This window comes from Oncorhynchus keta, unplaced genomic scaffold (assembly GCF_023373465.1).
Source record: "Oncorhynchus keta strain PuntledgeMale-10-30-2019 unplaced genomic scaffold, Oket_V2 Un_contig_5685_pilon_pilon, whole genome shotgun sequence".
In the NCBI taxonomy this organism is placed as follows: Eukaryota; Metazoa; Chordata; class Actinopteri; order Salmoniformes; family Salmonidae; genus Oncorhynchus; species Oncorhynchus keta.
Genome location: NW_026288440.1, coordinates 157,101 through 180,000, shown reverse-complemented (window position 1 = coordinate 180,000; position 22,900 = coordinate 157,101). Strand labels below are relative to the sequence as shown.

Below are 22,900 nucleotides of genomic sequence, written 5' to 3'. Positions count from 1 at the left end.
GACTCTTTCCTCTGCTGTTCTGAGTTGTATTACTGGTGCTGTGGGGACTCTTCCCTCTGCTGTTCTGAGTTGTATTACTGGTGCTGTGGGGACTCTTCCTCTGCTGTTCTGAGTTGTATTACTGGTGCTGTGGGGACTCTTTCCTCTGCTGTTCTGAGTTGTATTACTGGTGCTGTTCTTCCCTCTGCTGCTCTGACTGGTGCTGTGGGGACTCTTTCCTCTGCTGTTCTGAGTTGTATTACTGGTGCTGTGGGGACTCTTCCCTCTGCTGTTCTGAGTTGTATTACTGGTGCTGTGGGGACTCTTCCCTCTGCTGTTCTGAGTTGTATTACTGGTGCTGTGGGGACTCTTCCCTCTGCTGTTCTGAGTTGTATTACTGGTGCTGTGGGGACTCTTCCCTCTGCTGTTCTGAGTTGTATTACTGGTGCTGTGGGGACTCTTCCCTCTGCTGTTCTGAGTTGTGTTACTGATGTTGTGGGGACTCTTCCCTCTGCTGTTCTGAGTTGTGTTACTGGTGCTGTTCTGAGTTGTGTTACTGATGTTGTGGGGACTCTTCCCTCTGCTGTTCTGAGTTGTATTACTGGTGCTGTGGGGACTCTTCCCTCTGCTGTTCTGAGTTGTATTACTGGTGCTGTGGGGACTCTTTCCTCTGCTGTTCTGAGTTGTATTACTGGTGCTGTGGGGACTCTTCCCTCTGCTGTTCTGAGTTGTATTACTGGTGTTGTGGGGACTCTTCCCTCTGCTGTTCTGAGTTGTATTACTGGTGCTGTTCTCTTCCCTTGCTGTTCTTTTCCCTCTTCCCTGTTCTGAGTTGTATTACTGGTGTTGTGGGGACTCTTCCCTCTGCTGTTCTGAGTTGTATTACTGGTGCTGTTCTGAGTTGTGTTACTGGTGCTGTGGGGACTCTTCCCTCTGCTGTTCTGAGTTGTATTACTGGTGCTGTGGGGACTCTTCCCTCTGCTGTTCTGAGTTGTATTACTGGTGCTGTGGGGACTCTTCCTCTGCTGTTCTGAGTTGTATTACTGGTGCTTGGGGACTCTTCCCTCTGCTGTTCTGAGTTGTGTTACTGGTGCTGTGGGACTCATCCCTCTGCTGTTCTGAGTTGTATTACTGGTGCTGTGGGGACTCTTCCCTCTGCTGTTCTGAGTTGTATTACTGGTGCTGTGGGGACTCTTCCCTCTGCTCTGCTGTTCTGCTGTTCTGAGTTGTATTACTGGTGTTGCTGTTCTGGGACTCTTTCCTCTGCTGTTCTGAGTTGTATTACTGGTGCTGTGGGGACTCTTCCCTCTGCTGTTCTGAGTTGTATTACTGGTGCTGTGGGGACTCTTTCCTCTGCTGTTCTGAGTTGTATTACTGGTGTTGTGGGGACTCTTCCCTCTGCTGTTCTGAGTTGTATGGTGTTGTGTTCTGGGTATTACTCTGTTCCTCTGCTGTTCTGTTGTATTACTGGTGTTGTGGGGACTCTTCCCTCTGCTGTTCTGAGATTACTGGTGCTGTGGGGACTCTTTCCTCTGCTGTTCTGAGTTGTATGTTGTGGGGACTCTTCCCTCTGTGTTCTGAGGTGACTCTTTCCTCTGCTGTTCTGAGTTGTATTACTGGTGCACTCTTTCCTCTGCTGTTCTGAGTTGTATTACTGATGTTGTGGGGACTCTTCCCTCTGCTGTTCTGAGTTGTATTACTGGTGCTGTGGGGACTCTTCCTCTGCTGTTCTGAGTTGTATTACTGGTGCTGTGGGGACTCTTCCTCTCTGTTCTGTTCTGACTCTTCCCCTCTGCTTGTTGTATTACTGATGCTATGGGGACTCTTCCCTCTGCTGTTCTGAGTTGTATTACTGGTGCTGTAATCTTCCTCTGAGAATTCTGAGTTGTGGAACTGGTGTTGGTGAAGGGACTCTTCCTCTGCTGTTCTGAGTTGTATTACTGGTGCTGTGCTTCCCTCTGCTGTTCTGAGTTGTATTACTGGTGCTGTGGGGACTCTTTCCTCTGCTGCTCTGAGTTGTATTACTGGTGTTGTGGGACTCTTCCCTCTGCTGTTCTGAGTTGTATTACTGGTGTTCTGAGGACTCTTTCCCTCTGCTGTTCTGAGTTGTATTACTGGTGTTGTGGGGACTCTTCCCTCTGCTGTTCTGAGTTGTATTACTGGTGCTGTGGGGACTCTTCCTCTGCTGTTCTGGTTGTATTACTGGTGCTGTGGGGACTCTTCCCTCTGTTCTGTTCTGACTCTTCTGGTGCTGTGGGGACTCTTTTCCTCTGCTGTTCTGAGTTGTATTATGGTGGGGGGACTCTTCCTCTGCTGTTCTGAGTTGTATTACTGGTGTTGTGGGGACTGCCTCTGCTGTTCTGATTGTATTACTGGTGCATGTGGGACTTTTCCTCTGCTGTTCTGGGTTGTACCTGGTGTTGTGGGGACTCTTCCCTCTGCTGCTCTGAGTTGTATTACTGGTGTTGTCTTCCTCTGCTGGGACTCTTTCCCCTCTGCTAGTTGTATTACTGGTGCTGTGGGGACTCTTCCCTCTGCTGTTCTGAAGCTGTTCTGAGTTGTATTACTGGTGCTGTGGGGACTCTTCCTGTTCTGAGTCTGCTGCTTCTGACCTTCCCTCTGCTTTCTATTACTGGTGCTGTGGGGACTCTTCCCTCTGCTGTTCTGAGTTGTGTTACTGATGTTGTGGGGACTCTTCCCTCTGCTGTTCTGAGTTGTACCTTACTGGTGCTGTGGGGACTCTTCCCTCTGCTGTTCTGTTGTGTTACTGATGTTGTACTCTTCCCTCTGCTGTTCTGAGTTGGCCTGTTACTGGTGCTGTTCTGGGTCTGACTCTTCCCTCTGCTGTTCTGTTCTGAGCTGTTCTGTATTGTATTACTGGTGCACTCTTTCCTCTGCTGTTCTGAGTTGTATTACTGGTGCTGTGGGGACTCTTCCCTCTGCTGTTCTGAGTTGTATTACTGGTGTTGTGGGGACTCTTTATTCTGCTGTTCTGAGTTGTATTACTGGTGCTGTTCTGAGTTGTGGCTCATGGGGACTCTTCCCTCTGCTGTTCTCAGTTGTATTACTGGTGCTGTGGGGACTCTTCCTCTGCTGTTCTGAGTTGTATTACTGGTGCTGTTCTGTTCTGAGTTGTGTTACTTTTGCTGTTCTGCTGTTCTCAGTTGTATTACTGGTGCTGTGGGGACTCTTCCTCTGCTGTTCTGAGTTGTATTACTGGTGCTGTTCTGAGGACTCTTTCCTCTGCTGTTCTGAGGGGGACTTGCTGTTCTCATTACTGGTGCTGTGGGGACTCTTCCCCCTCTGCTGTTCTGAGTTGTATTACTGGTGCTTACCCTCTGCTGTTCTGAGTTGTATTACTGGTGCTGTGGGGACTCTTCCCTCTGCTGTTCTGAGTTGTATTACTGGTGCTCTGGGGACTCATCCCTCTGCTGTTCTGAGTTGTATTACTGGTGCTGAGGGACTCTTCCCTCTGCTGTTCTGAGTTGTATTACTGGTGCTGTGGGGACTCATCCCTCTGCTGTTCTGAGTTGTATTACTGGTGCTGAGGGGACTCTTTCCTCTGCTGTTCTGAGTTGTATTACTGGTGTTGTGGGGACTCTTTCCTCTGCTGCTCTGAGTTGTGTTACTGGTGCTGTTCTGAGTTGTATTACTGGTGCTGTGGGGACTCTTCCCTCTGCTGTTCTGAGTTGTGTTACTGATGTTGTGGGGACTCTTCCCTCTGCTGTTCTGAGTTGTATTACTGGTGCTGTGGGGACTCATCCCTCTGCTGTTCTGAGTTGTATTACTGGTGCTGTGGGGACTCTTCCTCTGCTGTTCTGAGTTGTATTACTGGTGCTGAGGGACTGCTGTTCTGAGTTGTATTACTGGTGTTGTGGGGACTCTTTCCTCTGCTGTTCTGAGTTGTATTACTGGTGCTGTGGGGACTGCTCTTCCTCTGTTCTGAGTTGTGTTACTGATGTTGTGGGGACTCTTCCCTCTGCTGCTGTTCTGAGTTGTTGTATTACTGATGCTGTGGGGACTCTTCCCTCTGCTGTTCTGAGTTGTATTACTGGTGCTGTGGGGACTCTTCCCTCTGCTGTTCTGAGTTGTATTACTGGTGCTGTGGGGACTCTTCCCTCTGCTGTTCTGAGTTGTATTACTGATGCTGTGGGGACTCTTCCCTCTGCTGTTCTGAGTTGTATTACTGGTGCTGTGGGGACTCTTCCCTCTGCTGTTCTGAGTTGTGTTACTGATGTTGTGGGGACTCATCCCAGTGCCATGGAGTGTGACCCTGTCTCATTGCTAATGCATGAGTTAGGGCTGAGCGGGCGACTGCAGACCTGAGTGTGTGTGTGTATCACACTGGCCTTATCAAACATGCATTAGCCCTCTGCAGTTGTGGGAACGCTAGCTGACAGGTGAGCTGGTACACCTGAGACAGAGTCCAATATAGAGCCACTGCCCTTTGGTATTTACCTCAATACAGAATAGGTCACCTGAGAGGGAGGGAGGTACCACTGTAGCATTGTACAGCTCTGCCATACTGGGGGTGTTAAAGGTCTGTTAGAGCTGAGGTGTAATGTCAAGAGAATTGTGTGTTTCCTATGACAAGAGTGTTTTGAAGGCTTCATGAATGCTACATTAAGGTTTAGTTTATCGTCAAGGTGTACAACATTGCCAGCTAAGAGCTGATGTGAATAAATAAACAATAATTAAATAAATTAATTAATCATGTGACATGGTGTGATTGATGTCTGTGTGGAGGGAGGGAGCATCAGTCGGTCACAGCCAGGTAAAAGACTCAGGAGCCTTGGTCAGGGACAGGGTCAGACAGGTCTGGACCCGGAGCAATGATGACTGGTCTCTGTAGCCGGGTAGCTATGCTCACCGTACGTCGACAATTGTCCAAAGTAACCTTGTAGTACTCCCGAGCATCGGCGCTCGTCCTCTGTCATCTCAGGTGTCCTCTCTTGGCTCTTGCTTTAGGCTTCTCCGCTCAACCTTGAACTCAGAGCATCCAGCTCGCCAGCTGCTAATTAGCTAGCTAGCCAGCCAAACCAACTATCCATCCAACTGACTTGTTTGACAGTTTTGAAATGCTGTGGTGGCCATAAAAAAACGAAACATTTACGCATTTTTCCCGTTATAAAACAGACCTGTTGTAAAACTGTACAAGCGTGAACGAGCATTTAAACTCCGACGGAATAATGCCCATAATTCACCTTGTATGGTGACAATAACGCCCTTTTTGCTGTATACTTTGGAAGGATTGGAATTAGGCCAAGACATTTGCTGTAGGCCTTCTGACCGTTTCTAAAACAGAAAAAAATGCTCATTATTTTTGACCTGTAAACAGATCGTTTGAAATCAATAAATGTTTTGCATTTACTTTCTCAGAACCTAAATATGCTGCACTGCTCACAAATTCTGAAATATTGGTTCTCAGATTTTTTAAAAACTACAGTAGGCCTACTTACAGTGGTAGTCTTCGCACTTCAATGCAAAAGATCAACTGTCTGTTCACCTGTATGTTATAAACCGCGCTCCCATTCGGATGCATGGAGCAAAAATGTTAAATAGAATATCTAATAGGCCCAATTAAATTAGATATGCGCATGGTAATTTGTTGTACGGCTACTTCATGGTCAGAAAAGGTGAGGAATTTATTCTGCTATGGTTATGATATATGTATTGCGTTTGTAAATGAAATGCCTCCGCTACGCAATGCATTTTACGTCACAGTATGCTATTCAGACGGAGTCGACAAAAGGTCAATGGAAATGTGAACCGTCTGTTCGAGCACTTCGGATTGGCTTGCATTGGGCAAAATACTTAAACATACCGGTAGCTTTTCTGTTTACTACTGTGATGTGAGTCCAATTAAAAGAAACGAATGGTAGCCTATCCTAACTTGTTGTTGGCCTATAGGCTACTTCGCGAGTATTGAAACCATCAGTCAGAAAAGATGAGGAATTTATTCTGCAATGGTCATGGAAATGACAGATTTCAAATTATTTTAGAATGCAAAGATAAAATAAATCGATTCTCTTTAATCTCACTAACAGCCATTAATTCTATCGTTATATTTAGCTACCTGTTTTTTGTTATGAATAAGTCATCGTATATTCATGTACAAGGCTACTAGGTTACTTTTGTATATTTGCAATACAAAACTTTAACCTCTACAAACTGTGCGTAAACATGGTCTAAAGTTTGCGGGAGGATAAACACAATCTCATGTCAAGTTCAGTTTTTTAGAAATGCCTACCTGGTGTATGCATGTTTTGGGGCATATTTTGTGCACCATTCATAAATGAGGCCCCTGGAGAGTATGAACTTGAGCAAGCATACTTAACAGACTACCATCCCAACCACACTAAAAGTGCATGGTTAGAGTTGGCACCAGAGTGTGAAAGACCCACCTAGTTCAAGTAGAGTGGCCCACTTAGAAAGAGACTACAGCCCTCTAACAATGTACAATCCTATAGGTCCTCACATATCACTGGATCAACTCCATTTAGTAAGAGAGACACCCACACTCCAATGACATCCATCTCTACACACTGGCCTATACATGATCATTTGAATTAAGGACACAGCGAGTGGCACGTTTGGTCAACGGAGTCCAAGTCCCAAACAGTACCCTATTCCCTCTATAGTGCACTACTTTTGACCAGAGTCCTATGGATAACCCTATGAGTCCCGGTCAAAAGTAGTGCACTTAGGGAATAGTGTGCCATGTGGGACTCTGACTGACATTCTGTGCTTCAGTTAGAGCTGCCCTCCCCACATCTAAGACTTGGTGTCTGTTCATGTTATGCTCTTAGGTCTTTGTAACTGTACCCCAGGGGATTGGATGGGGGGGAACTGTACACAGATTAAAGAGAGGGAGGGGATTGGAGGGGGGAGAGAGACCCTGGCATGCTTTAGTGCAGGCCTGTCGAGTACTATAAAGAGAGGTAGGGGATGGAGAGGTGGAGGGGGGAGAGAGACCCTGGCACGCTTTAGTGCAGGCCTGTCGAGTACTATAAAGAGAGGGAGGGGATGGAGAGGTGGAGGGGGGAGAGAGACCCTGGCACGCTTTAGTGCAGGCCTGTCGAGTACTATAAAGAGAGGAGAGGGGATGGAGAGGTGGAGGGGGGAGAGAGACCCTGGCACGCTTTAGTGCAGGCCTGTCGAGTACTATAAAGAGAGGGAGGGGATGGAGAGGTGGAGGGGAAGTTGAGAGATTCAGAGGTTTAAAAAGAGGCACCACTGAACCATTAGCCTAGAACTCATAACCTAACGAGGGAAGAACCACCTTTAGATTAGAGACAACAGCATCAACATGACAGACTTACAGACTTATCAACATGCAGACTTAGCAGGTAGCATCAACATGACAGACTTAGCAGAGGCATAACATGCAGACTCAACATGACAGACTTAGCAGAGGTGACAGACTTACAGATCAACATGACAGACTTGGCAGAGGTAGCATCAACAGAGGTAGCATCAACATGACAGACTTAGCAGAGGTAGCATCAACATGACAGACTTAGCAGAGGTAGCACCAGCAACAAGCTAAAAGGTCAATAGGAGATTGGTATCAAAAACAGACACAGAGTTGCCGCACGCACGCCCACGCCCACGATGGACAGTGATGAGGTTTGGTAAGGGTTTGAGAGTGAGGGTTTTAAAAACTACCCATTAGATCATGTTGGTGGTGGGGGAAGTGCAAGTCTCTCTTCCATCTCGCCCTGTTCCGGACCCCAGCAGAGCTGCTGATGGATGACCACTCATCCGGAACAACAAGGAACCCAGAGAGAGATGAGACTGTGGGAAAAACAGTCTTCCTGCCTGGCTGCTGCAGTGTAATCATGTAAATTTGACACTTTATCCACAACTGGTATTACCTTTAGCGTGATTTAGTTTAATTTGACTATTGGTCAAATGGCAATAACGGAGTACATTGAAAACCAACTCCAGCACACTTGACGATCTTGATGCTCCACACACAGATTTAATCAATGTCTATACCAACGACTGGTCAATTGACCTCCATCAATAAGAGACTATAACAAGCCTTCCAAGTGGCGTAGTGCAGTGTCCAGGCTCTGTCGCAGCCGGCCGCGACCGGGAGACCCGTCGTCCGGGTTAGGGTTTGGCAGGCAGGAATATCCCTGTCTCATCGCGCAATAGCGACTCCTGTGGCAGGCCGGGCGCAGTGCACGCTGACACGGTCGCCAGGTGTACGGTGTTTCCTCCGACACATTGGTGTGGCTGGCTTCCGGGTTAAGTGAGCAGTGTGTCAAGAAGCAGTGCGGCTTGGTTGGGTTGTGTTTCGGAGGAAGCATGGCTCTCGACCTTCGCCTCTCCTGAGTCCGTACGGGAGTTGCAGCAATGAGACAAGACTAACTACTACCAGTGGGATACCACGAAATTGGGGTGAAAAATACACACAAAAAAAAATAATAATATTAGACTATAACACAGGCTAAAGTTACAGATCAATATTAGACTATAACACAGGCTAAAGTTACAGATCAATATTAGACTATAACACAGGCTAAGGTTACACACAGCATAGGTCCAAATCATATGATACAGCCTACCTCCCAAGGCTCCTGGACAATACGCAATCAGAACAAACAACAACATCACTTCCTGTTGGAGCCGAGACTCAAACTTTGGCAGTTACTTCAGCATCTAAGCTTAACTATTGCATAACGTCCTTTGAAGATCATGGAATGAAAAACAAAATAAAAGAGGTGAAAGTAAATCATTAGTAAACAAATACAGAAAAATATGAAAACTTCTATTATGAACCTGACTCTCTTTTTCTCCACAGACTCAATGGAAAACCTGCCTCTCATTCCAGGAAGATTAGTCTAGGTTTCCTCTTTACCAGGTTGGTTGTCATGCACTTGTAAGGCTAAAGACACCTTGCTTTCACCGTCACTAATCTGACTGGAGATAAGTACCAGCCCTAAAGCTTGTTCCACAGCGTCCACACTTGCACTAACCGTCAGTGAGCGCAGTCAGTCAGGGCTTCGGGGTACAGCTGTTCCAGAAGTGGAGGTTGGGAATGTTCTTTCCCTGCTGGGGGCCGGATCATAAAGTGTTACAACTATCTCTACCTCACCCACTCTCTCCCTCCCTCTTACTCTCACTCTCTTCCTCCCCCCACCCCCTCCCTGGGCTATAATCCCCGTCACACTGGTCAGTTCCAGCCACAGCGTATTACAGCACGTCCTGTCGGAAGCTACTAAGACTGCTAAGCTCCTTTGTATTGGGGTATTCATTCATATTTTAAATTACAACGCATGGTCCGTTCTCCGATTTAAACCACTTCATGGATAAACCATTCATATTTTTCAGCTTAGACTTTCCATAGATGTCAATGTTCCTAGTAAAGGTGCTTGGGGACAATCAATAGTTGTCAGCATTTATCCTTCCTGTAGGCTGATTTACGTCAATGTTACCAGACTTCACAACAGTCTTAGAAATCGTGACATATGCTTGGTCACAACACCTGTACTGTCCCATAATTTAAACAAATCAGAAACGGAACAAAAATGACCCAACGTGTTGATAACTTGCCGAGAAGAGCACAGTACAGCAGATCTATCTGAACTACACATCTTATCTTCATGGGAAAACATGTTGGTCAGGCCTTTGGTTTCTGCTGTATGACACCATGACTACTGATATCAGACCGTACCTCGAAGCCCTGCATTGACACCCCCATCTGCAGCTCCACTGCCTGCCTGAACTAACACTCACCCTGAGCTTGTTAATGCCGGTAATCATGTCAATTCATCGTTAATGCGTCTCACAGCTATAGATCTTGCCTGACCTCGGACTGTGGTAACAATAAAATGATTAGATACTTAAGATTCTATCTATATGGTATCAACAGGCTCCGTCTAATCAGGAAGTCAGACGGCACCAAGGAATGTAGCAGTCAGATACTTCATAATCCTGTGTCTTTAGATTCCCCGGACAGCACCTCCGTCTAGCTGAGAACGCGGTCGGAACAAAAATGGTTGCCATAGGAATGAGCAGCGTGCTTAGTCACTCACAGACCAAGGACGAGACGTTTCAGGAGAATGGTGCCCTAACAGAATACAAACACCGCTGTATCTGTGGGATCGGAAAGAAACAAATGCAACTACAGGCTGTGTGTGTGTGTGTGTGTGTGTGTGTGAAATCTAACACTGTTTTAAGAGGTAGACAGTATTTGGAGTGTGTGTGTGAATGCGACACTATCTGACTGTTAAGGGGTGTTTGTGTGCACGTCACACTGTTTTCCCCTGGCGACATCATTAACAAGTGTGTTGACCCGGTGTATATGGCCTTGTGCTGTGTAACAGTGACGCGTGTCCCGGCCACACACACACAATCAATCTAGTCTCTTAATAACGTCAGAGAGAGGTGCTGGATAGCTGCCAAACCAGATACCTACAGAGCAGATCACTACAGTACAGAGCTCATAGTTAATATATGGACCAGACCACAACTTTATACAATTCACCAAACATGCTGATGGAAGCCATGCCCCTAGGCAGGCTGATTAAAAACTGATGCTCAGTCAGTCTGTTAAAACAACTGATGCTCAGTCAGTCTGTTAAAACAACTGATGCTCAGTCAGTCTGTTAAAAGCAATTGATGCTCAGTCAGTCTGTTAAAAGCAATTGATGCTCAGTCTTATGGTGACATGCCAATAAAGCACATTATTCTTATGTACAAGAGAGTCAATATTAAGTGATAGCTTACTACAGTATAGCTAAATACAGTACTGGCGTCAGGTAGCCTAGCGTTTAAGAGCATTTAAGAGCATGCCAGTAGCCGAAAGATCGCTAGTTCAAATCCCCAAGATGACTGGGTGAATCATCTGTCAATGTGCCCTTGAGCAAGGCACTGGATAGGAGTGTCTGCTATATGTCTCATGTCAAATGTACTGGAACATAGGGAATTATGGAAATGTCAAATTAGCAATAACATACTGACCAACTTATTTCAGCTAGTAATAACATACTGACCAACTTGTTTCAGTTCAAACATACTATTCAAATACCCAGGCTGAAACATGCCCCAGAGTCAAGGCAAAGTTATCTACATCCCTTCACACACAAACTCCATCATACAAAGTACTGCTGCTCCAGCCATAACTTACCCAGACATCCAGCCCCTCTGTACACTGAGAGAAAACACAGCCAGAATGGTGCTGCTCCTCCTTTTACACACTCCTCCTTTTTCCTGGAACACACTTAGCCCTCTCCCTTTAGCGCTACCACACACACACACACACACACACACACGCTGCTGCACAGTTAATGTGGTGGGAGAGTTGTCCCCGCTGTGTCCGATACTATCAGTGTTCTACTCAGACTGACGAGGTTCAGAGAGAGAGGGAGAACCACCCCTCCCCTTCAGCTCTGAAGCTGAGCAGTACTGCAGTAACTAACCCCAAAGCTTCTCAGAGAAAGAGAGACGGGGACGAGTAGTGTGTGTGTGTGTGTGTGTGTGTAAAGCAGCCATGGAATGTGTTTTCCCCCTTACCATGAGCACCTCATGCCAGCAGCAGCAGCTCTCCTCAACTCTCTCCACGACACACACTTCCAGTGCGCACCCACACATACACACGCCTCCTCCTAAAGCACACAGCCAGACATGTTCAAGGTCTAACTTAGAGTGGGAGGGGAGAGTTCAGTTCTGTTGACACTGTTGGAGAGGAATATGTGTGTGAGAGTGAGAGAGAGAGAGAAGGTAACTTGGTCAGATTGCTGCCCCCACCAAGCCAAATCAGAATTCACTGTTGCTTAGCAGCCAAAGTCTCCCACCCTTATTTGCTGCAGCAGAAAAGTAGCGCCAGGTTCTGGAGGGAAAGGAAAGTACAGCAGACAATTACAAGATGTGACATGCCGATACACAGGGCTGCTGACCAGCTAGTCCCGTGTAAATAGATTATAAGATGTGACATGCCGATACACAGGGCTGCTGACCAGCTAGTCCCGTGTAAATAGATTATAAGATGTGACATGCCGATACACAGGGCTGCTGACCAGCTAGTCCCGTGTAAATAGATTATAAGATGTGACATGCCGATACACAGGGCCGCTGACCAGCTAGTCCCGTGTAAATAGATTATAAGATGTGACATGCCGATACACAGGGCTGCTGACCAGCTAGTCCCGTGTAAATAGAGAGATTACAAAGGCCATTATCCATGCACGACTGCTAATTTTATGCACACATGCATGCGCCCACACACACACACACACAGGTCACTCAGGATAACGCCTATACCGATGACACACACTTCTAACAGGGGAGCTACCTTAGATATCTGACCTCTGAACCCAAACCCAGCACACAGAGGTCATGAACTCCAGCATGTGGACAAATACAGAATAAATACAGGAGGATCAACACAGTAAGACTGTGACTTATGATCAACAACAACAGTTAAATATTACAGCAACTGCATCTTCAGCCTACGCCAACGCTACTTAAAAATCAGAGGAATAGTGTAAGACCAGACCAGACCAGACAGACAGAGCTGCAGGCGACATGTCCACGGCCCTAACCAGCGCTGGCAGGCTGAGTGAAACCATCAGAACGCCATGGCGATATGAAGATGACAGGAGGAAAGGAAGACTTTAACTCCAAAGAAGACAGAGACAACTCTGTATTCAGGAAAACATCTCCATGACGACGGACTCACTTGATATCTTCAGAAATGAATTCTTCCATGGTACCTTATGAGAACACACACACACACACACTGTTAATGTCCTTGCTGCATATCTGGATCACACCAACATTTCAAATGAAAACAGTCTCTGGGAATTGGATGCCATTGAAATGGCAAATCGATTGCATAACAGACAGAGAACACAAAAGGAAGGAGACAATGTAAATAAGCAGAGCCCACGCGGATTTGTCCGAGCAAAGAGCAACACACACCCAACACTCATTCTTCCCACAGGGAGAAAATGTAGACTGTACACGAAAGGGAGATACAAAGAGAGAACGAGAGGGGGATAGCTAGAGGAAGAAAGAGAGATTTTAGGTTATCCCAATAGGTCTCCTTCACCCTACTGTATCTAACTAAGTCTGGAATGAACAAACACTAGATGTTTGACAAGAGCGAAGTTCGGACATCCAACATCCGCCACACATGTTGCAGCTTAGAACTGAAAATCTTTCCAGAACTTTCCCACTTCAATAAGCACATAGTGGTGGGAAGGGAATTAGCTGACATGTCGTTCAGGGGTAAGCAGGCAGCAGCTACAGACCAAGTGGTTTAAATTCACTCACACAAAGATCAAAGGATGGAAACGTCTAAGGCCTGAAAACTGTCATATTTATGTGGAGAATGGCATCATCAACCAATCATTCCATGACTTATCTGATTAAATAACGGGTCAATATATAAAAACATTGCCTCTGAAAGCAACTGCAAAAAAACAAACCCTAATCACTACTTTCAGATACATTTTCTTCAAGTCCAGGCATGTTATAGCGGTGTCGAAAACAATCAGATTTATTTTGATTAAATTAAAAAGGATGCTGAAGAATTCAAAGCCAAGCCAGCATTTATCATGTTGAAGCTCAGGTCAAAGTTAAAGGCTATGGAATCACAAGATCAGAGGGAAAACACACACAAGGGGATTAGAGTAACTATACTGTTTAGGCGTATGAAGAAACGTTGAAGTAATGTTTGTTTGGTATGATATGAACGTTGAGGAAATGTTTCTCCCCGGGATGAGAGCCTGGCTTCCTGGTGGCATGCAAATCCTCATATAACCTTTCACTTAGCCATGGAAATGACAGGCAGAGAGGGCTAGGGTGTGTTTGTATGTTGGTGTCTCCTTGTAACCTAGTGAAAATGACATGAACTTCCTTGTCATCAATAACTTCACACAGTTCTTTGAGAACTCTCCCCATCTTTGCATCTTTGATTGACAACATTTCTCTGTAACTAAAATAGTTCTAGCACAGAAAGTTCCAGAACAGAAACCATTTGCAACATTCCAGTGTTGACCAGACTCAAAATACAAGTTCTAATCAATCCTTGTCTGACTGAGAACACAGTTAAGAGTGATAAGTGTCTTTACACCGACAGTGTGTGTGTGTGCGCACGCTACATGGAGTCAGCTGTTACTGATAACACACAGATTTAGTCCTTCATCTCTCCTGGCTCCTCTCATACATGGGCTGGTCAACAGGACAGGGTCTATGGGCTGGTCAACAGGACAGGGTCTATGGGCTGGTCAACAGGACAGGGTCTATGGGCTGGTCAACAGGACAGGGTCTATGGGCTGGTCAACAGGACAGGGTCTATGGGCTGGTCAACAGGACAGGGTCTATGGGCTGGTCAACAGGACAGGGTCTATGGGCTGGTCAACAGGACAGGGTCTATGGGCTGGTCAACAGGACAAGTACATCAAGTGAAGACCAGTATAAATAACCACTGGTGGACTAAATGTTTTGATGAAAGCAATGACTTGGGACGTGGTAGACTAAATGTACTAAACAGGAGCACACAAATTAAATACATCATATATTTGAAATCGGGACTGCAAAACATCACATCAAGCTACTTAAAATCTGCCTAATCTTGTTTGAAATACATATTTCAATACTAGGACCACACACAGTCAACTTATCATGGACCACTCAGCCGGCACTTACCCTCCTCGACAAGGGAACACATTTTTCCCAGGCTGCCCCTGTCAGGCCACCAGAGCTCAGGACCTCTTTGGGGACTAAGGGGCCCTCAGCCCGGCTGGCCTAAAGACCCAGAACCATCATTTAGACCTGGGAGGCCCCTTGCTCCACAAGGAGCTAAACGGAAGAAATAGGTCAGTATTCTGTAACTATTTAGACTTGTAACATACAGTGCATTCAGAAACTATTTATACCCCGTGACTTTTTCCATACTTTGTTACGTTACAGCCTTATTCTAAAATTCATTAAATTGTTTTTTTTTTCTTCTCATTAATCTACCCAAAATAACACATAATGACAAAGCAAAAACAGGTTTTTAGAAATGTTTGCATATGTATTAAAAATTAAACTGAAATATCACATTTATATAAGTATTCAGACCATTTACTCAGTACTTTGTTGAAGCACCTTTGGCAGTGATTACAGCCTCGAGTCTTCTTGGGTATGATGCTACAAGCTTGGCAAAACTGTATTTGGAGAGTTTCTCCCATTCTTCACTGCAGATCCTCTCAAGCTCTGTCAGGTTGGATGGGGAGCTTCGCTGCACAGCTATTTTCAGGTCTCTCTAGAGATGTTTGATCGGGTTCAAGTCCGGGCTCTGGCTGGACCATTCATGGATATTCATAGACTTGTCCCAAAGCCAACCCTGTGTCGTCTTGGCTGTGTGCTTAGGGTCATTGTAATGTTGGAATGTGAACCTTTTCCCCAGTCTGAGGTCCTGAGTGCTCTGGAGCCGGTTTCCATCAAGGATCTCTCTGTGCTTTGCTCCGGTCATCTTTCCTCGATCCGGACTAGTCTCCCAGTACCTGCCGCTGAAAACCTCCCCACAGCATGATGCTACACCCACCATTCCGCACCGTAGGGATGGTGCCAGGTTTCCTCCAGACGTGACGCTTTGGCATTCAGGCCGAAGAGTTCAATATTGGTCTCATCAGACCAGAGAATCTTGTTTCTGAAGGTCTGAGAGTCCTTTAGATGCCTTTTGGCAAACTCTCGAAGGGCTGTCAAATGCCTTTTACTGAGGAGGAGCTTCCACCTGGCCACTCTACCATAAAGGCCTGATTGGTGGAGTGCTGCAGAGATGGTTGTACTTCTGGAGCTCTGTCAGAGTGACCATCAGGTTCTTGGCCACCTCCCTGACCAAGCCTATTCTCCCCTGATTGCTCAGTTTGGCCTGGCAGCCAGCTCTAGGAAGAGTCTTTGTGGTTCCAAACTTCTTCCATTTAAGAATGATGGAGGCCACTGTGTTCTTGGGGACCTTCAATGCTGCAGAAATGTTTTGGAACCCTTCCCCAGATCTATGCCTTCGACCTTATGGCTTGGTTTTTTGCTCTGACATGCACTGTCAAATGAGGGACCTTATATAGACAGGTGTGTGCCTTTCAAAATCATGTCAAATCAATATAATTTACCACAAGTGGACTCCAAATCAAGTTGTAGAAACATCTTAAGGATGATCAATTGAAACAGGATGCACCTGACCTCCATTTCACATCCCATAGCAAAGGGTCTGAATACATAAACAGAAATACCTTATTTGCCTATTTTATTTTTTTAATTTGCAAAAAAAAAAAAAAAAGTTTTGATTTGTCATGAGGTAAAAAAGTAATTTCTATCAATAAAAAAAAAATGGAACAAGGGAAGGGGTCTGAATGAGGCAAACAATAAGGCTGTATGGTGAAAAGGTAGACAATGGTATTTTAAGTAGATTTAGACTACACAAATGCAACATCTACCATTCACCACCAACCACACTGAGCCATTAGACCACATTCTCAATTATGTGGTGGGTGTAAACATTTAAGCTAAGTGCTCGACAAGCCACCCAGCAAGCATTAGGCCTAGTGGTTAGAGGGGTATTCCAGACCGCCTGGGGAGGCTGTGACATCTATTCCCTCTGGAGTCATTCAGAGTCCTCACAGTCTGCCTCGGTTGAAGCTAACAGCTGAGCTATCAGACTAAGCAAATAGCTCGCAGGTGGGTCATAACAGTCCATCTCCCCTCAACAGACCACAACGTTGTGGAACGTTTAGATAGAAATACAGTACGAAGGACATTCATGCCTCTCTGGCATGTATACTGAACAAAAATATGCAACAATTTCAACGAGTTACAGTTCATATACGGAAATCAGTCAATTGAAATGAATATCAGGCCCGAATCTATGGATTTCACGTGACTGTGTATGGGCACAGCTAATTTTTTCCCACAAAAAGGTTTTATTACAGACAGAAATGCTTCTCAGTTTCATCAGCTGTCCGGGTGGCTGGTCTCAGATGATCCCGCAGGTGAAGAAGCCGGATGTGGAGGTCTTGGGCTGACGTGGTTACACCTGGTCTGTGATTGAGAGGCCTGTTGGACGTACTGCCAAATTCTCTAAAATGAAGTTGGAGGGGGGCAACCGCTCTGGTGGACATTCCTGCAGTCAGCATGTAAATTCCACGCTCCCTCAACTTGAGACATCTGTGGCATTGTGTTGTGTGACAAAACTGCACATTTTATTGTCCCCAGCTCAAAGTGCACCTGCGTAATGATCATGTTTAATCAACTTCTTGATATGCCACACCTGTCAGGTGGATGAATTATCTTGGCAAAGGTGAAATGCTCACTAACAGGGATGTAAACAAATTGGAGCACAACATTTTAGAGAAATAAGCTTCTTGTGCGCATGGAACATTTTGGGCGTACTTTATTTCAGCTCATGAAACATGGGACAAACACTTTACGTGTTGCGTTTATATCACATCAACTCTATCCATGACATTTCTATCTGCAAAGTTCCACACCGTTCGCCCGCTGAAAGTGCACCAGTATTTCATCTTGCCTGCCTAGCCAACACATCACTGTATACCAAGTAGTACTCAAGTTTAGTTTGGAGATCGGAATAAAATTAGTCTTTGTGTGAGTGAAACATGACCGAACTAAGTGAGCAGCTAGCAGCTATATCAGATGTCTCAGTGCTCTGCCAGTGAGCGAGGGAGTCAGAGAGACGCAACATACCACCCTAACAGGCATGTTGAGTCTACACCGGACCCACCTAACATGATTGCACCGTATCAGGTTTTTATGAGACGCCATTAACCTGCCAGTGAGACTGAAACCAGAGGAAGCGGTCAAAGAAAGACGGTTGCCATTTTGTGCCCCTCCAGCCAAAACGGAATGAAACTAAACTCAGGTGTAGGTAAACAAACAGCTGGACTATTTGGAATGTATTACAAAATGCGAGTAACAGTGTTTCCCCGAGGATTTTTTCCAGCAGTGGTGGCAGAGTTAGCAGGGCAGGGAATAGGGTTTTCCTGGGGCACACATCTATATTATAAATAAAATAAATATACAGTGCCAACGGAAAGTATTCAGACCCCTTGACTTTTTACGTTACAGCCTTTATCTAAATCGGGTTAAATAAAACAATTTCCTCAGCAATCTACACACAATACCGCATGATGACAAAGTGAAAAGTTTTTTTGAAATGTATTAAAAACAAAAAAATATACATAAGTATTCAGACCCTTTGCTATAAGACTCAAAATTGAGCTCAGTTGCATCCTGTTTGCATTGATCATCCTTGAGATGTTTCTACAACTTGATTGGAGCCCTCTTGTGGTAAATTATATTGATTGGACATGATTTTGAAAAGCACACACACCTGTCTATATTAGGTCCCTCAGTTGACAGTGCACGCCAGAGCAAAAACCAAGCCATGAGGTCGAAGGAATTGTTCGTAGAGCTCAGAGACAGGATTGTGTCGAGGGACAGATCTGGGGAAGGGTACCAAGACATTTCTGCAGCATTGAAGGTCCCCAAGAACACTGTGGCTTCCATCATTCTTAAAAGGAAGAAGTTTGGAACCACAAAGACTCTTCCTAGAGCTGGACGCCCAGCCAAACTGAGCAATCTGGGGAGAAGGGCCTTGGTCATGGAGGTGAACAAGAACCCGATGGTCACTCTGACAGAGCTCTTGAGTTACTCTGTGGCGATGGGAGAACCTTCCAGAAGTACAACCATCTCTGCAGCACTCCACCAATCAGGCCTTTATGCTAGAGTGGCAAGAAAGAAGCCACTCCTCAGTAAAAAGGCACATGACAGCCCACTATGAGTTTGCAAAAAGGTACCTATACTTATTTTCCACCATAATTTGCAAATAAATTCATAAAAAATCCTACAATGTGATTTTCTGGATTTTTTTCCTTCTCATTTTGTCTGTCATAGTTGAAGTGTACCTATGATGAAAATTACAGGCCTCATCTTTTTAAGTGGGAGAACTTGCACAATTGTTGGCTGACTACATACTTTTTTGCCCCACTGTGTGTGTGTGTATATTTAAATTTCAATCAAATTTAATCAATTTTAGAATATGGCTGTAAAGTAAAGGTGTCTGAATACATTCCGAAGGCACTATCTATCTATATATATATATATATTTATTTTGTTGCGGTGGCGGCTTCGATTTAGCAGCGGCGGTGTGTTTCTGCTAAATGCATACAGGGGAAACACTGAGGGACCATTCATTTTGAGTGACCCTGGTGCAATTCCTCGCCACAAACATCCACGATGCAGCGTTCTCCACCTGGCATAGCCTACGCGGCTTGGGTGGCTGCTTAGAATGCCTGACGGGTTACAGACCCAAAATAGACCAGAGTGAGAGGATGAAGTCAACACAGACAGTAGAGTGTGAGGAGGAAGAGTGATAACTCCCTAAATGGTAGCACTAAAACAGGACAAGCAGCTGATACATCATATCTATAGAGAGCTCTAATCTATACTACAGCTAGTCTCAATGCTTAGAGTCAGTAAATAGTCAAGAGAAATTAGACCAAAAATGACAAAAATAAATGTACAAATTTTAATTTTAAACTAGAATCACAGGTTGCTGGCTGTTTTGGTACAGTGGGTAAGACAACTTGATCTATGACTTTTAAGAGTAAACCAGTAAATACTGTAACAATGGGAGAGGCTTGGCCTCCATCAACGAAAAATGTAACTAGATTTAGCAGTTTAACTCTTTACATCGTGTTATAAATGTTTCAAATTATAGCTAAAGTCCAGGGTAAATAAAGAATTGAATGGCTGGTAAGACCTCTTAAGATACAATGATGCCATCAATCAGAAATGGCTATTGCATAACTCAACAAGCCCAGGCAAAGTTATATGAGTTTGAATAAGGAGTGGCTATGTTGGCCTTGCTTGTTGCAGTCTTGACAGTTACCACCCTATGGCTAAGGATGGGGCTCTGACTGTTACTATCGTAACCATGGTGTCAGTGTTTTCATCCAGATTAACTTCAAAAGTCTGGGCACGTCATACAAGAGAGACAACAGGAAAATGTAAATGAACAACGAGGAGTCTCGTCAAATATAGTTTGAGCGGTCTGATCTTCAAATGTGCATCAGGATTGAGCCATCAACCTTAGCAGCAATCAATTGAAAACAAGTCTGTTTTCTGTTAACAAATGTTAGGAAATGTTTTGTTTTCAGTGCCAAACTAATAGAAATGTTCATGGGCTAATGTGTGTTTATTACTGTGTAACTTGGTTCAAGTCTATCATGGCTTGTCTTGAAAAGGAGACACTTTCTTGGAGCCACTGTGTATGTAGCCGACGGTTAGTTCAATCTGAGGCTGTGTGGTGGTCTGTTGTCCTTAGGAGCTGAGTAGAAACAGATCTGGTAACTAGCCCCCTGGGGTAACAGCTTAGACATTCACTCACACACACACATATATATAAACAACTCCAGCAGAACACTCCTGAGCGGTGCCTCGGCTCTCACGGCGTCGGGGCCTCCCACTGGGTCCACACGGGTGTGCTTGGCTCTCACGGCGTCGGGGCCTCCCACTGGGTCCACACGGGTGTGCTTGGCTCTCACGGCGTCGGGGCCTCCCACTGGGTCCACGGGTGTGCTTGGCTCTCACGGCGTCGGGGCCTCCCACTGGGTCCACACGGGTGTGCTTGGCTCTCCTCCACTCACACGGGTGTGCTTGGCTCTCAGACTGGACTGTGCTTGGCTCTCACGGCGTCGGGGCCTCCCACTGGGTCCACACGGGTGTGCTTGGGTCTCCTCCATCACTAGAGGACTCCCTCACTGCTTGGCCAGCTGTTGTGGGGTCTACCTGAGTCATCCTGTCAGTCTTATCTCAAAGATTAAGCCGTGCAAGTCTTAGTACACACGGCCGGGAGAGTGAAACGTCAAATGGGTCATTAAATCCGTTACGGTTCCTTTGGTTGCTCAAACGTTACTTGGATGACTGCAGCAGTTATAGAGCTAATAAACGTCAACGGGTGCTGACCTTTGGGGTGCACTTATTCAGACCCATGCAGGGTCCTCCCTCTCAGGCACCACAAACGCTTTTGGTGACTATATAACTTTGACTGGTGACGTCTAACTTGAATGTCTGCCCTATCAACTTTCAATGGTACTCTCTGTGCCTACCATGGCAATAGGGAATCTGGGTTAGATTCCAGGGAGGGAGCCTAAGAAACAGATACCACATCCAGGAAGGAAGCGGGCGGGCAAATTACCCACTCCGACTCGGGGAGGTAGTGACGAAAAATAACAATACAGGACGAGGCCCTTCAGTTGGAATGAGTACATTTTTAATTATTTAATGATCTATTACTTATGTGTAGAAGTTACATTTCACAGTGGTCAGAAACCTTCTGAAAGTGTCATTAATTATGTTGAATGTTAAATTTGACTTCCTGTTGTGTATTGTCCTATGGGGTGACATACTGCCCTATGGGGTGACATACTGCCCTATGGGGTGACATACTGCCCTATGGGGTGACATACTGCCCTATGGGGTGACATACTGCCCTATGGGGTGACATACTGCCCTATGGGGTGACATACTGCCCTATGGGGTGACATACTGCCCTATGGGGTGACATACTGCCCTATGGGGTGACATACTGCCCTATGGGGTGAAGGGAAAAAAGGTGATGTCTTGAACAAAATGTAAAAATTATTGTTAAGCATGAGGCAGGTAACATCATCATAATGTACACAATCTAAATGTTTGTCAAATGACTGAATGTTCCTCAAAATGAGAATCGGGAGACACTTGGTTCCCATCATTACACAAGTAAACTACGTGTTTTTCAAAAGAATTTCCAGAATATGAATAGCGATTTGAAAACATAAGTAACGAATAATAAGTAAAATAATTGTCTTGTCTATTTGAGAATCATGAAACCTTTAGTCCTATATTACCATAGATTATAACGTCACATCAGAAGACAATTTCAAGGCTCTAATGCAGGAAATGGTAATCGGAGGTGGCAGAAAAAACGTCCCTTTTTCAGGACCCTGTCTTCAAAGATAATTGTATTTTTACGAATTAACTTCACAGATCTTCATTGTAAAGGGTTTAAACACTGTTTCAATGAACCATACACAATGAATGAACATGCACCTGTGGAACGGTCGTTAAGACACTAACAGCTTAGAGAAGGTGGGAAATTAAGGTGACAGATATGAAAACTTAGGACACTAAAGAGGCATTTCTACTGACTCTGAGAAACACCAAAAGAAAGATGCCCAGGGTCCCTGCTCATCTGTGTAAACGTGCCTTAGGCATGCTGCAAGGAGGCATGAAGACTGCGGATGTGGCCAGGGCAATAAATTGCAATATCCGTACTGTGAGATGCCTAAGACAGCACTACAGGGAGACAGGATGGACAGCTGATCGTCATCGCAGTGGCTGACCACGTGTAACAACACCTGCACAGGATCGGTACATCTGAACATCACACCTGCGGGACAGGTACAGTATGGTAACATCAACTGCCCGAGTTACACCAGGAACACACAATCCCTCCATCAGTTCTCAGACTGTCCGCAATAGGCTGAAAGAAGCTGGACTGAGGGCTTGTAGGCCTGTTGTAAGGCAGGACTGGCAAAAAGTGCTCTTCACTGACGAGTCGCGGTTTTGTCTCACCAGGGGTGATGGTCAGATTCGCGTTTATCGTCAAAGGAATGAGAATTACACCAAGGCCTGTACTCTGGAGTGGGATTGATTTGGAGGTGGAGGGTCCGTCATGGCCTGGGGTGGTGTGTCACAGCATCATCGGACTGAGCTTGTTGTCATTGCAGGCAATCTCAACGCTGTGCATTACAGGGAACACATGCTCCTCCCTCATGTGGTACCCTTCCTGCAGGCTCATCCTCACATGACCCTCCAGCATAACAATGCCACCAGCCATACTGCTCGTTCTGTGTGTGATTTC

General features: G+C 45.4%; 1 protein-coding gene across 7 annotated transcripts in view; it reads right to left on the bottom strand.

Annotated features, from left to right (window-relative positions):
• mtus1b (microtubule associated tumor suppressor 1b) overlaps nt 1-22,900 on the bottom strand; it is a 97,009-nt gene that overhangs the window by 71,242 nt on the left and 2,867 nt on the right. The window contains exon 1 of one of the 7 annotated variants that reach the window (XR_008121112.1): nt 11,506-11,634. The exons of 1 other annotated variant lie outside the window; for it this stretch is intronic. The gene's annotated coding sequence lies outside the window, so the exon portion shown is untranslated. Of the gene's footprint in view, nt 1-4,849; nt 5,221-5,438; nt 5,464-8,966; nt 9,075-9,726; nt 10,042-11,119; nt 11,401-11,505; nt 11,635-22,900 lie in introns of those variants that run through there. 5 more of the 7 variants (XR_008121111.1, XR_008121114.1, XR_008121115.1 and 2 more) reach the window with 5 other exon arrangements.